The sequence below is a fragment of the Protopterus annectens genome, chromosome 3.part0 (assembly GCF_019279795.1).
Source record: "Protopterus annectens isolate FY-2018-M chromosome 3.part0, PAN1.0, whole genome shotgun sequence".
NCBI classification, from domain to species: Eukaryota; Metazoa; Chordata; order Ceratodontiformes; family Protopteridae; genus Protopterus; species Protopterus annectens.
The window spans coordinates 1621137453-1621153722 of record NC_056731.1 but is presented as its reverse complement, the minus strand read 5'-3'; positions in this window follow the sequence as shown (position 1 = coordinate 1621153722).

Genomic DNA, 16270 nt, shown 5'->3' with positions numbered 1-16270 from the left:
CATGTGGCTATGCTCACTCACACTCCTGTAGTGGCAGTATATCTAGTGGCCCAGAGGTGAGTGTGCTGTCCACACCAAGACATGGTGGCCATGGGCCAGTGGTCCTGGGCATTCCTGTGGAGGACACAGTCCCAGCAGACAGAAGTCACCCTCAGGTAGTAGCGCCACTTCTGACCTTGGGCATGCAGGTTCCAGTGCAATTCCTGGCCAAAGCAGTTCCTGTGTTTGGGTGCAGAGATGGTGAACTGTCAGCTCTGCCATGCATGGTTCAAAGCTGTCCAACATACAGTCATGTAGGGTTAGCACTGAACTTGACTGTGTTCATGCAGACGCTAACACACCACCATCACAAGCAGATCACCTGCAGACACACACAGCACATTCCATGGTCCATCTTGCCTGCTTCCCTTCCTGACTCACACACACACTTGCCAACCTATTGGGTCAGCCTTGGCCTCCTGCACCACCACACAACACCCTGTGCAAGTGATGATACCTGTGCTACATCCCTGTCATTGATGCAGAGAAATGAATCTATGTGTCTGATGCACAGAGTGATTATCTAAATTGCTATATATGCCTTTAATCCACTGTTGCCTTTCACATGCTACTTGTACTGGTCAGTGACCAACATTGTCTGCTGGCAGTTGTACTGAGTACACACATTATGTTGTGTAGATTAAGTTGGATGATTTTGTAATGGCTGTATATTTAAAAAAATGAACAGTGTCTCATAGAACTGTTTATGTTTCAGATTCCAGATTTTTTTGGGATACACCTATGGCTACATGGTACAATAAACCCGTAACCATCAGAGCACAGAAAGGAATGTCAGCACAGAAACAACATGTCAACATAAAGGTAAAGCAGTAGAGTTGCATGACTTCATAGCTCCATATGTGTCATGCAACCTACTCTGCATCCATAGTCTCTTATATGATGTGGTTTCCTTGATAAGTGTAAGCAGGGTTCTAGGAGCTGACACATCTACATGCTGTGGCTAGGAGATGCACCATCTACAACCCTGTGTCCATTACATACATCTGTCCTCATCCAGTTATGATTATCCTGTTCTGCATCCCATTGTGTTACTTACACATGATGTGCATTACAGCAGAAGTGTGGTTCACAAGGATGGGAAGCCTGTTACATGTAGTGTGTAGTGTCACTGTTACATACCTGTCTCCCCAGCATGGCCTATTTATACCACAGTCAAGGTGCAGCTGTGTACAACAGGAACATCCTGTACTACTCCTTTCTTGGATGTCCAGTTGGTACACAGTGGGAGCTGACATCTCCCTATATGACAGCCATACACCTCTCCTCCAAAGCATGTAGTGGACAGAATACACAGTTTCGTCCTTGACACAGCCTGCATTGGACATGTTATGTACACTGTATATTGGGTTACTGTAGGACCTCTCTTGCAGTTACAGGTGTCAGATATGCCTGTGTACTTACATATTGCAGATGTCATTGCACTCAGTGATAGGGGTGATGAGTGCCACATATAATGTAACAATGACATTCTGTGATTTACATGGCCTACCTTTATCTATAGGTTGTACAACAGTGCATGAAGTCCCACATCTTAATGACCAGTGAAAGTCGAGGGCTACATCACCCTCTGTGTACATAAGTCCCTGCCTACTGGGTCAACTGTTGGAGGTGTGCGGACAATACGGTATTGTCTAGGGAGCGGCAGACTGCCAAAAGTATAGTATTGTGCACACCTTGGCATGTTGTATTTGTCAGTGCCTCGGACAGCAACTGAATGTGTGTGTCAGCCCATCCTGGGTAACCGTTGGTTCTGTGTGTGAAACATAGACGGTCCTTTATTTGCAATCATCTGCAAATGTAGCCAGTCTGAGGTCACTAACAGTTGTTGTGACTGCAGAGAAGGGAATGGCTAGGAGGGGCAGTTCTAGGAATAATGTGTGTGGGTAGTCCACTGGTGACTGGGCTCATTTTAGCGCTGGCCTACAAAAAACTATCTTCCCAGATAATGACTGTCAGACACTTGGCTATCCAATGGCTGACATGCAAGTTTGCAACACACCTCCACAGTGTGTCCACAATGCCTGATGATCTAATCTTGATGAATGCATTGTCGGGCCATGGAAGGTGGGGTAAGTCATATTCCCCTCATACATTGCAGTCTGTAACTATGAATTTGGTACAAAGCTTAGGGTAGGCATGCTCTGACCTTGAACAACACAAACTGCATTTGGACCAGTGTCTGCAGGTGTACTACATTGTTAGCGATCATTTCCATGATAAGTGTTTTCATGGCTGTAAATATGACACTACTGAGGCATCTGTGGACACCAGTTGTCACTGCATGCTACTTGCCCTGTGTGCAACTATGTATTGACTTTAATTCCGGCATGGTTTTCAAGAAGGTAGTCTACCAACATGTCTGTGTCTGTACAGACCATAGGCAAGCAGTAGGGGGGATTCTTACATATACCCTGAGAAAGGTAGGGAAGCATTGTTCACACAGTTATCCTGCAGCTGCACACCACTTATGCAGTGTGTACTGCACTGACACAATTACCTTGTGAGGAATGCAGACAAGAAGGGGTCCCCTGAATTTCTGGTGCCTGGCTACTACAACTGCTTGTCTCAGCACAACCACTATCTCCTGGGATACCATGTCCCTACATCTCATCTCATACCAAAAGCAAAACATTAGTGCCAAACTCCACATGAGGTGCAGGCCACAGCCTGTTTGTTCATCTACATACTTGTCCAACTTCATGCAAGGCTCTGTAGCCTTGACATACTCTTTACCAGGTAGCTGCCTTGAGTAGCAATCAGAGCAATCATTACAGTGTGGCATGTATTATGCCTAGTATTTCAGGGTTCTTGGGTTTCAGTAGGGTAATGTGTGGACGGTGAGTTGGAGCACAGCTGCAGTGCCACACTATGATGTACAATATCCAGTGGCATACACATACAAGGTTGCCCAGGCAAGCACCATAGTGGCAGTGATCCCTGTAAGGTCAGAATGTCACAGCAGTTCATGCAGCCTGACCATAATCAGCATCATGGTACGTGTCTGCATGCCATGGATCTGAGGCATACTGCAGAGTGGTGGGCACCTTTGGCCAAAATGTGTATACCCACATTTGTCCTATGTATGTCAGACTGTACATTTATGTAACTGGCACACATGTCTGTGTTCCCACATCATGTCACACAGCATCCAGTGTGCTGTCTGGTAGCCTGACAGGCAATGCAGACTAGCAAGGCCAGAGTAATGCCCACAGAGTTGAACAAGTTCTCTGTGCATGCACAGACATCCACATCTTCACTGCAAGGTGTGCTACCTGTACAACTGCATTAACTTGGATGTAGCTGACAGAAGGACAAGAAGCAACTCATGGTACAGCAAACTGGGGGCAATCATACAATTTCCCAGTTATGTCACTCTCCCACAAGAGGGTCTTCATGAACATATGCCTGTTCGATACTCATGGCCGTAACCCTATGCAAATGTTTATGTAGTATTTCCATTGTAACAGCAATGTTCCTGGTACGTAGCACTTCATTAGCCACACCTAATGTACATACTCAGGGGTGAGATACATGGGCACACAGGTTTACACTTACTTTACCACAGATCACCATGTCTCCACAGGGGTAAGACGGGTAGTATATCATGCTAATGTCATTAGTGAGGGAACTGTCATTCGATAATGCTGTGTTTATAACCACTGTGTGCTCTTCCCTCAGCATGCCAATATTTCACTGCAATGGCCATTTTCTCATGTATCTTTGCAAGCACCACCAGCAATTGGACACAAAACAAACTTTCCTCACAAGGGAACTTCAAGTCCCCGGTATTTGGCCTACAAGGATTCTGTGCGATTACTGTCATTGTATCTTGTGTCATACAGACCACTCAGAAGTGATATCTGCCTTGCATACAGGGCACTGTGTGACCCTGGTGTACTGGACATGCTGCAACTCTATGAGTGGAATGGTGCATGTATTACCCACTGTAAGGACATAGGATCATAAGAAACTACTTGGCTATTGGCCCTGATGCCCTTACAAGCCTGCCCAGTAATTTAGCCTGTGTTCTGACATGTTAGCACCTGATGCCCCTGTCCAGCAGGGACACAGGTGGAATCCCAGGGGTGTATTTTATGTTCCCCATCCAGTTATCCAGGTTGCGCTTACAATGGGTTAATGAGGTAATCAGCTTTACATTGAGAGGGAGTCTATTCCACAGAAGGGGGAGTTTCTGGGACACATATCTGTCCAGCCAACAAGTTTTATTGATGTCTCAGACCAGGTTGTGGTCGCTCATGCAGGTTACTCAAGTGGAGCTTGACTTGCATAAGAGGGTCTTCATGAACATATGCCTAAGACTAGCAGTCCCATCAAGGTGTGGTCTCAGATTGCTGTGTATGCCAGACAGAGGCCACCTCTGAGGAGTCTGTATGAGACTGAGTAGAGGGACAATGCTTTTAGCCTATCTGTGTTGGTTAGATGTTTGAGGCCCTGTATTATCCTGGTCAGAACCTCTGTGATCTCTCCAGCTGCTGCATGTGTTTTGAGAGGTACATGCTGAAAGGGGCATTCTACTCAATAATGGGTCTTATAAGGGAAGAATATAGGAATATTATGGCCTCCTTGTCTCTGGATGAGATACCCTTCCTAATTAGGTGGGCCACGTAGAAAGCTTTCTGTACAATGGAGGCAATATGACAGTCAAAACTTAGTTTGCTATCAACCTGGGTGCCCAAGTCCCTCACGACTGATTGAGTGCTTAGGTCATTGTTATTATTGTGATAATTTATGGGGACATAACTCTGCTCAAAGGGGATGATGAGGCATTTTTTAGCATTCAGTTTGAGGCCATGTTTCTGGCACCAGTCTTTTGTTTGGATGAGACCCTCTTGGAGGATGTCCACATCACTAGGGGAATTGATGACAGTGGCCAGCTTGCATTCATCTGCAAACTTGGTCAGCTATAGCCCACTGGTTTTGCCCTGCATCTCAGAAAACTATATCCCAAGCAACATTGACCGCAGGACCGATCCCTGGCATACACCACTCATTACGGGTTTACTGCTTGTGGTGGCTTCCCCTGTTTTGAGTAGGTGGGTTCTGTCAGTGAGCCAGTTTGCTACCCATCTGGTAACATACAGAGTGATGCCTAGTTGAGAGAGTTTAGTGATTATACTCGAGTAGGGAATAGTATCAAAGGCTTTGGCTAGGTCAAGGAAGCCTGTATGCACCATCTTCCCCGCCCATAGCTTTGCAGACTGTTTCAAAGAAGTCTACCAAATTTAACAGGCATGTTATCCCCTGATTAAACCAAACTGTGTGGGATCGGGTATTTGGAGGTTGCCAATGTCCTTATTAATGAGTTCCATGATACTACATTCCATGGCCTTGCAGATCAGGCTAGTTAGGCTGATGGATATGTAATTTGCTGGATCGGTGGATAATCCACCTTTGTGCAAAAGGATGACAGTGGCTGTCCTCCACTCAGCTTGGACAAAGCTGGCACTCAGGCTTTAGTTGAACAGGGTGCCTAAAGGTGCTGCAAGTCCCTGCCTGTGTTCATGTAGGCTGCAGCCTGGGATGTTATCAGGTCCCATTACTTGGTAGGTGATGTTAACAATACATGCTAGTGGGGGAGATATGTGTACCACACTGTCACAAACTGTTGAAGCAAACCCCCACCTAATGGCCCTCCTTAGATGCAATCTTTATGAGTGCATGGATGACTGTCATGTCACCACAGGGCTTCTGTGTGTGTCCCTTTTGGACAGGGGCAATATGTGCTGATTGTGTAAATAAGGGTTAGAATGTGACTAGAATTTTGTCACCTATGTCCATCAGGCTACTACTGTCCAATGATCCTATGATCGCATACACTGATGTAAAATGCTGTAACATACACACACACACACACACACACACACACACACACACACACACACACACTTGGCTACAGTGAGAATAGTACCATGCTCAGGACTGTGTAGGCACACATCACCTATGACAGCCAAAATACTGCAATATCTCACATCTGTCTAGGTCAGCATGGTGATCACATTTAGTTTGCAGGGGGAAGCACACACAAACAAAGGATGTGGACCGGAGTGAAAAATAGAACCCCTACCTATCTAGTGCTACACACTACAGATCACAGTATTTACAGCATGTGCCACACCTTAAGTCTGACATTAATATGGCAGTTGGTAGAGTTAATGTACATGGCAGTGTGTGTATGCATCTCTCTGCATAACAAATGGGAATCTCACATTTTGATGGGCCTGCAATTTTTGGCCCTTGCGAGTGATGCTGACCTCCAAGCTCCTGTCTTTCACAAGGCTTGCTAATGTCATGTACCTTAAGACTACCAACTGCCATTCTAATGTCAGACTTCAGCTGTAGCATGTGCAATAAATACTGTGATCTGTAGTGTGTAAGACTAGATAGGTGGGGGCTGTAATCTCACTCCAGGCCACTTGGCTTGTCTTTGTATGTTTTCATCTCCCTACAAAATAAATATGATCACCACACTGACTTAGAAATTGTTAGGGTTTTGCAGTATTTTGGTCGTAGCAGGTGACGTGGGCCTCAAAATTTCTGACCACAATAAGGCTTGCTGATGTCGTCTAGCATAACATTACTGAAAGAGAGATCAACAGCAGACTTGCGCTGTGGTGTGTGTGTTAAGTACTATGATCTGTAATGTGTGCCATTGGATAGGTAGGGGTTCTAATCTAATTGCAGCCAACTTGGAGTATGTGTGCTGTGCAGTGTTCTGAAAACATTAATTGGTAGTGGTACTATTCTCACTGTAGCCAGGTTTGTGTGTGTAGACATTAGACATTGTACATCAGCATATGTAATCATGGGATCATTGGACTTTAGTAGCCTAATGGCCCTAGGTCCCTTAAAATCCTAGTCAAGTTCTTAACCTTATTTACATGATCAGCATATATTGCCCCTGTCCACAAGGGACACAGAAAGAAGGCCTGTATTGAAATGATGGTTATCCAGGCAATCATACAGATTCCATCTGAAGAGGGACAATGAAGTGCACTGTTTGCCATTAGGTGGGAGTCTGGTGCAAAGGATTTCTAAAGTCTGGTAGACATATCTCCCCCACCAGCATGTATTAGTAATGTCACATACCAAGTTAATGTCCTTACAGCAAGTAATCCATGTACCATTCTGCCTACAGATATGCAGCATTTCCAATACATCAGGGTCAGACATTGCCCTGTATGCAAGGCAGAGATCACTTCTCAGTAGTATATGACACAAGCTACAATGGCAGTTATTTTAGACGATCCCCATAGGACAGATACTGGGAGTTTGAAGTTCCCTTGTAAGGAACCTTTGTGTTGTGTGCAATTGCCACTGGTGCTTGGAAAGGTAGATGACAAAATGGCCATTGCACTCAGATATTGCCATGCTGAGGGAAGAGTACACAAAGGTTATAACTACACCATTATTGGGTGACAATGCCATCAGTAATGACATGAGCATACTATACTGCCTTCTTAACAGTGGGGAGACACAGTGATCTATGGTAAAGTTGGTGTAAACCTGTGTGACCAGGCCTGTGTTGCCAGGTCTATCACCCATGAGTATGTCCATCAGGTGTTGCTACTGATGTGCTACTTACCAGGAACATTGATGTTACTGATGGAAGTGATACTACATACACATTTGTATGGGGTTTACAGTCTTGAGTATGTCAACAAGCATTTGTTCATGATGACCATCTTGTAGGAGATTGACATAACTGGGGGGATTGTGTGACCACCCCCAGTTTGCTGTGCTATGAGGAGCTTGTTTTCCTCCTGTCAGGTACAGCCGAGTCTATGCAGTTGTACAGGAGCTTGCAGAAAGCATTGGTGTAGAGCCCGGCTTAGTCCTGTCCCATCTGAGGGGAGAGGTGCAGTCAAGCTGCTTGTGCCATCCCATAGGAGGTTATAATTTGGTTTGTTGAAGTTTATTACTGTATTTGCTGCAAGGAAGGATTCAGGTGTGAGTTTTACTTTTAAGGATATGGATTTGTGGTCAGATCTCACCAGGGAGGACCTCACAGTGGAGGTTCTACAGTGGTCACCCATGCTGGTAAGCACCTGATGCAGTATGTCAGTTCCCCTTGTGGGGATGTCACTCCACTGGTTCAGGGCATTATAGTTAAGGACATGGACTAACCTTTGGGCAAGTAAATTTGAGCATGAGTAACCAACACAGTTGGTGGTTAGTGAAAGACACCTCATACCATGGTGTTGTGATGTATCGTGATAGACACAAGTAGATTCAAATAAGCAAAATGGGTGGCTTGATTCATAGAGTTGCTCCTGTAGCTGGCAATGGCTTGATTAGGTACCATACCAGCAGTGAATAGCACCTGCACTGTCTCCAGGGAATCATGCTGTTTAACCAATCTGGATGTGTATCTATGATTAACGAATATGGATACACCACCTGCATTACTTGGCACACTTTCAGTTTGAGGTCTGAACATGTGGAAGGTCATGTACCCTGGTATGGCCATGGTGCTGTCCACAGCATTGAACCAGGTATGTGTGACTGTGCAAATGTCTGCATCTTCCAAGGTGGGGACACCTTCCAGTGAGTGGTGTGTAGTGTTGGAATCCCTAGCATGTAGCAGAATAACTGTGATGCTGTTTGAAGATGGTGTTTCCTCATTGGAAAGTTTCCCTTGAGACACCACATATAAGATGCACTATGGGGATGTCAGCAGTCTTGGCTAGTACACAAACTCCCAGGGGTGACAGATGAATACCACCCATGGCAAAGCATCGAGGTCTGTTGAACATGTCATCCCTGGCTGACATGTGCTGGATCCCCTTACAATGACACCACATGATAAGCCAATTATTGACCTCAATAATTTTCTGTGTGTATTGAGCCATCATCCTAGGTGAAGGTGAAATGCAGCTGAAGGCTATGAGCATACCCACCAGAGACACAGAGTCTGTAAGATCAGTCATGTGTCTGCATATGGTATACTGAGGTATGTCTCAAGTTGTACATACCAACAGGACCCATGAAGTCATCATAACGTTGCCTGATGTTGACAGACCTGCGTGCATGTGTGGTATGGCATATCCTGGCACCTCACAGACAACTAAATTTGAACTTTCCCAAATGTAGCCTGGTGAGAGGGACATCAGTGTGTCTCATGATGTAATCATCTGTGAATAATAGGTTTGAGTTTATGTTTTGCCTTAAATGTTTGACTGTTGAGACAGTGGTGCATGCACTATTATGTGTACTGTGTTCTGCAGATGTATGATTATGTGTAGTGAGCTTGCAGTTGGGTTTCTGAGGTGTCTGTTGGTAGCATATGTGTTTGGTAAGGACTTCCACACATGCAGGTGTATGTTATGTGGGTGTGGGAAGAGTGTGTGGTGAGGTGTGCATGTTAGCAAGCTGCTCATTGTCATATGTACTGAGCAGTGTGTGAGACAGTATGAATTCCAGGTTTGTAATATAGTCACATCTCTCACACATTCTGTTTGTGTGGCATAGGAGTATAGGGGTGGGGACTCTTTCAACATTTCAACAGCAGTCATTGATAATGCCATTAGCAATAGAGTCTTGCTTGTGTGTATGTCACAGTAGGCCATTGTTAGGCAGTGGCTGGAAAGATGCTGAAATGTAACATGTTATCACCTTTATATAGTTCTCCTAAGGTAACACAGCACCAGAGAGTGTGCCATAACATAGCTGAGTGAGTACAATGCTTTGCCAGGCATGTGGCCCTTGGATTAACCATAATCCTGTTATTAGGCATGATCACAACAGCATACCTAGAAATGGGACAATGGGCAACTCCAGCTAAGGTACAGTGATGCTGCAACACTCTTGGGGTTGACAGTCTCAAACACAATGTCTATAGGCATTCCTTGCAGTGGAGAGGTAGATATCTGTGCATGCACAGAGACCTTATTCAACTCTGCAGTCATTACTTTGGTCTTGCTAGTCTACAGTGCCTCTTGAGCAACTAGACAGTAAACTGGATGTTGTGTGCCATGACGTAGGAACACAGACATGTGTTCCAGGTACATAAATGTACAGTACGATATATCTAGGGCATGTGTGAACTATACACACTTTGGCCAAAGGTAGCGACTCCTCTGCAGTAGGTCTCAGATCCATGTCACATAGATGTGCTCCATGAAGTTGTTGAAGGTCGGGCTGCATGAATTGCTGCAAAACTGTCACCAATAGGGATCACTGCCACTGTGGTGCTTGTTTGAGCAATCTTGGACATCTATGTCACCGGATATTGAACATTATATTGTGATGCTGCAGCTGTGCTCCAATGCACCATCTAGTTAGTACCCTAGTGAAATTCTAACAACCCTGGAATGCAAAGCATAATACATGCCAAAATCAAATGAGTTCTCTGGTTGCTAATTAAGGCATCTACCTGGAAAAGGGTATGTGAAGCCTACAGAGCCTTTCATGATGTGGGGCAACAATGTGGATGAACAAACAGGCTGTGGCCTGCTCCTCATGTTGAGCTTGGTACTAACATTTTGCTTCTCGTGAGAGACAAAATATAGGAGCATGATAACCCAGGGGAGAGTGGTTGTGGTGAGACCAGCAGTAGTAGTAGCCAGACACTAGTATTGCAGTGGACTCCCAGCATGTCAGCATTCCTCACAAGGTAATTGTGTCATTTCAGTACACACTGCTTGAGTAGTGTCCAACTGCAGAATAGCTGTGTAAACACACCCTCCTTACATTCAGGAAATGTACGTATAACCCCCCCCCCCATTGTTTCCCTGTGCTTTGTACAGACACAGTCATCTTGGATGGCTATCTTCTTGGAAATCATGATGGAATTAACTGCAATACTTAGTTGCATACAGGACAACTAGCATGCAGTGACAAGCACTGTCCCCAGATGTCTCAGTACTCTTATATTTAAAGCCATGAAAAGACTTATCATGGAAATTATCAGTAACAATATAGAACATTTGTAGACACTGGCCCAAACCCAGTTTGTTTTGCTCATTGTCAGGTCATGCCTACACTAACCAGTGGACCTCATTGAGTGTTAAACTACGCAGTGAATGTGGGGAAAATGGCTCACTCCACCTACCATGGTGTGAGAAGGAATTTGACAAGATTAGGCCATCAGGCATTGTTGAAACATTGTGCAGGTTATTTAAAATCTAGTATGTCAGCCAGTGGATAGCCAAGTGTCTGACAGTCATTATCCGGGAAGATAGCATTGGGTAGTCCGCCACTACAATGAGGCAAGTCACCAGTGGACTTCCCTCACACATCATTCCTGGGACTGTCCCCCCTAGCCATACCCTTCTCTGCAGTCACGGCCACTGTCAGTGACCTCAGAATGAGTATAGTTGTAGATGATTGCAAATTAGAAGCTGTCACTGATTCCCATACATACATTCAGTTACTGTCAGAGCCATAGACAAACACTAAATGCCAAGGAATGCACAATACTATACTTTTGGAAGTCATCCACACCTGGAAAATATTGTATTGTCTGCAAACCTCCAATAGTTGACCCATTAGTCAGGGCCTTATTGACACAAAGAGTGATGTAGCCTTTGACTTTCACTGGTCGGTAAGATGTGGGGATTCATTCAATGTTGCACAACCTACAGAGAAAGTTATGGCATGTAAATCCGAGAATGTCATTTTTACACTGTATTTAGCAGTCATCACACCTACTATGGAGTGCGATGCCATCTTTGCTATGTAACTACACAGGCATATCCAACAACTGTAACAGCCACAGAAGTTCCAAAGTAAACCAATACACAGTGTACATAACATGCTATATGCAGACTATGTTAAGACCATAACTGTGTACTCTGTCTTTTACATACTTTGGAGGGGAGGTGTATGGCTACCATACAGGGAGGTGCAGGGAGGTGTCAGATCCCACTTGTGTACCTCCTGCATATCCAAGAAAGGACTAGCATGAGAATTACCTGTTCTACACAGCTACACCTTGACTGTGGTATAAATAGGACATGCTTGAGAGACAGGTATGTAACTCACACAATACATTCTATACGTAACAGGCTCCCCATCCATGTGAGGCATACTTCCACTGTAACGCACATCATGTGCAAGTTATACAATGGGATGCGGAACAAGACAATCATAACTGGTTTAGGACAAATGCTTGTAATGGACACAGGGAAGTTGTAGATGGTTCATCTTGTACGCCACACCTTGTAGATGTGTCAGCTCCCAAAACCCTGCTTACACTTATCAATGGTACCAGACTTTGTCAGAGATTAGGGATGCATGACTAGGCTGAAAGAAGCCATTGTTCTTGCTACCTTGTTATACACATATGAACCTATGGATCCATGCAAATATAATGCTTTACCTTTCTGAAGACATTTTTCTTCTGTGCTGACATTCCATCCTGTGCTCTGATGTTTATGGGTTTATTGTACCTGTGTACCCATAGGTGTGTCCTACACAAACCTGAACTAAAACATAAACAGTTCCATGAAACACCTTTCATTATGCAAGTACACAGCCATTACAACATTGTCCAATGTAATGTACACAAAATAATGTGGTTTACTCATTATAAATGGCAGCAAACAATACAGTACGTGTCAGTGACCAGTACAAGTGGCATGTCAAAGACAACTATGGATGAAACAAATACATAGTAATTTAGTTTGGTACCCTGTGCATCAGACACATAGCTTCATTTCTCTGCTTTGAAGAACTGATAGTCTCATCCATAGACACTATATTGAAAGATACTACACATTTTCTACATGATGTAGATGAGTTTATTCGCTATTATGACACATCTGATTTTTAATGGTCACCATGGATGTTAAGAATCTATTTATCTCCATATCCAATGAATATGGGATGGAGGCAGTTAGGCAGATTCTGAGCTCTAATGATAGTTGAATTATGATGTGAACTTAATCTGTACTTTGTTAGATTTGATTACAAACAACAATGTATTTTTGTTTGAGGAGCAGTTGTATTTACAGAAATGGGGAGTAGCCATGGGCACCCCCTGTGCCAACTCGTACGCAAATCTTGTCATGCACTTTTGGGAAAGACAGAACCTAAATGGGAATCCTATGTATGGATGCATCAAATTATATAGACGTTTTGTGGACGATGTTTTTATTATTTGGGAGGGAGATGTTACATCTCTTCTTATATACATTGAGTATTTGGAGTCAACTACTGACTTTTTACAGTTTACTGCCACTTATTCATCCACACAGGTAGATTTTGTGGATGTATCCCTGACTAGGGATTCCTCAGGGGGGATTATCACTACCCTGTATAAGAAGCCCTGCTGGCGTAATAGCCTTCTAAGCAGAGACAGTATGCACCACGGACACGTGTTTTCTAGTATAGTCAAAAGTCAGTTCACGAGGGTGTCTAGGATTTGCAACAGTGTAACTGATGCCCAACATGAATTTGATATACTAGAAAAAATGTTTATAGATAGAGAGGGTACCATAGTACCAATGTTAGGAAGATCAGGGAAACGACCCATGTTAGTCCAATAACTCAACATGAACAGATTATGGTTGAATCGAACGTCATGTTGCCGAGTTCTAGCCGTGATTGTTTGATGATTGTAGATACAATGAAGGGGGAGAGTGACAAGGGTGTTGGCACCATTAGAATTAATAAGAGGAAACAACAGACCTCTTTTGTAACTAATTTTACTAGCAATGATAAGGTAGTGAAAAATATTCAGAAGCATTGGTCTATATTGACCTTGGATAGTAAGACCAATAGTCTAGTTGGGGACACACCAAATTTTACTTATCGGAACAACAGCAATTTGAAACAATTGTTATATAATGAAAGAAAGCAAGTGGGACAATATGTGCAACGAACAGGGACCTATCCATGCAGACACTGCAGTGTCTGTAAGGTCTTAACTAAAGAACAAACATACAGACATTTGAGTTTATACCCAGGTTCTATGCCGATGCACTACCATGCAAGTAGTATACCTCGCTACATGTGATCTATTCCCATGTTGTTATGTAGGGAAAACCACCCAGTGGCTTACGGACAGAGTATATAAACATTTGTCAGATATGAGGAAGGGTGACATCAAGAACGCTTTAGCCAAGTATCAGCTAGAGTTCTCAAATCATCATTTTTCTTTTAGGGTTCTACAACAGGTACATAAGAATAGGAGGGGTGGTGATTGTAATATTTTTTTGGAACAAGTGGAGCTTAAATGGATTCTTAGGATGCAAACACACAAGCATCCAGGGTTGAACAGTCAAGTGAATATTAAGCCCGTTTTAAGTGGGCGGAAACTAAAGGTGTATAGACACAAGTAATAGGTTTTATTGCTGGTTATAATGTCACCTTGATGCCAATTTTGTGTGTATATGATTGGTTGTAATGTATTTTAAATATGTCTTCATTTTTTAAGATTTTATAAGGATCTGAAGAAGCAATTTGTGAAAGTGCTTGTCCTTTTTGTTCATTAAACATTTTACATAAGTGAAGATTCTGCCATGGTTGTCCAGTTGGTGTTGTTTTGTATGAGGTTTTGGCCTTATCTTCTGTACATTCAGTACACATTGGTGATTCTTTTTCTTGCTGATGACAAGGATGACAGGGATGTGGCACAGGTATCATCACTTGCACAGGGTGTTGTGTGGGGTGCAGGAGGCCTAGGCTGACCCAATAGGTTGGCAAGAGTGTGTGTGTCAGTAAGGGAAGCAGGCAAGATGGACCATGGAAATGTGCTGTGTGCATCTGTAGGTGACCTGATTGTGATAGTGGTATGTGAGTGTCTGCGTGAACACAGTCAAGCTCAGTGCTAGCCCTATGTGTCACTATGTTGGACAGCTTTGAACTGTGCATGGTAGAACTGACAGCTCACTGTCTCTGCCCCTGAACATGGGTACTGGCTCTGCCAGGAGTTGCATTGGCACCACCATGCCCAAGGTCAGGAGTGGGGCTACCACCTCTTGGTGACTGCTGCCTGCTGGGACAATTCCTCTATGGGAATGCCCAGGACCGCAAGCCCATGGCCTGCCACATCTTGGTGTGGACAGCACACTCCCCTCTGGAGTACTGCATGTACTGTCTCTATGGTAGCGTGTCTGTGTATGGCCATGTGGACTCTCAGCAGATGTAGTTGCTGACTTACTTCCATGAGTCTGACATTCAATTCTGACCAGACATTCCATCACAGACAATGTGTGTTTCAAGACAGATATTCTGCAATCTGTCTCAAGACCAACGTTTTTCCACTGTGTCTGTCAACCAATTCAAGGTATCAGCAATGTGGTGGAGGCAGTCATAGATGTCAGACTGTGCTGCATCCATAACCCTGGGCATTCATCTTGAGTTCCTTTTGGAAAGTGCCTGTGCCTCCATGACAGCCCTAAGCATATGCCGAGTGACACATGACAAGACACCTGCAACAGGTGCTGAAAGGACAGCAGACCTCCTATGAGCACCCCTATCAATCCACCTTTGTGGAACCTTGCCATCTCTTTGGCTATGGCCAGTATCAACACTCAATGCAGCCTTAGTAGCTATACTTTCCTGTTCAATGACTCCACCATCTGACTGTCCAATATCTGTGGCCACAGGGGACTGGGTATGCATAGGCATACTGACTGTGTACAGTGATAATGAGGGCAGAAGAGGAATTCCAACCTCTGTGACAGATTCAGCCCCTGCAACTCCCACCTGTGCCTCACTTTGACCACCATCATTATCAGAGTCTGAAGAGACACTGACATCAGGCTGTAAAGGAGACAGAGACCAACACCCTGGTCACCTGTGATAAAAAGGGAAAAGCAGTACATTAATACCTGCACTAGTATGCTCTGCAGTACTATCTTGCAATATATGTTAAGCCGTATACAATGCTGTCAGTATTACAGACTTGTTCAACCCCCAACCTCATATACTAGGACATGAGGACATCATTTTCTAACAAACATATGTAGCTACTTGTAAATAAAAAGCTCTTTAATCAAGAATCTCATGAGCAGCAATGATGTACACTGTTGACATTTGTCAAACCTCTGCACAGCTGACACATATGGCAATCTGTAATGTCCTGAAAATGCTGCCACATCTATCGGTGTGGTCGCACCTACAAGACATAGGTATGACTCTAAACTGTGTTCATTTGAAAATATATGTGCAGCTGACAATCATGCAGACAGCACATCAATCCAGCCAGCAGGCCTGGGATGACACTTTAGCAAATATTTTGCAC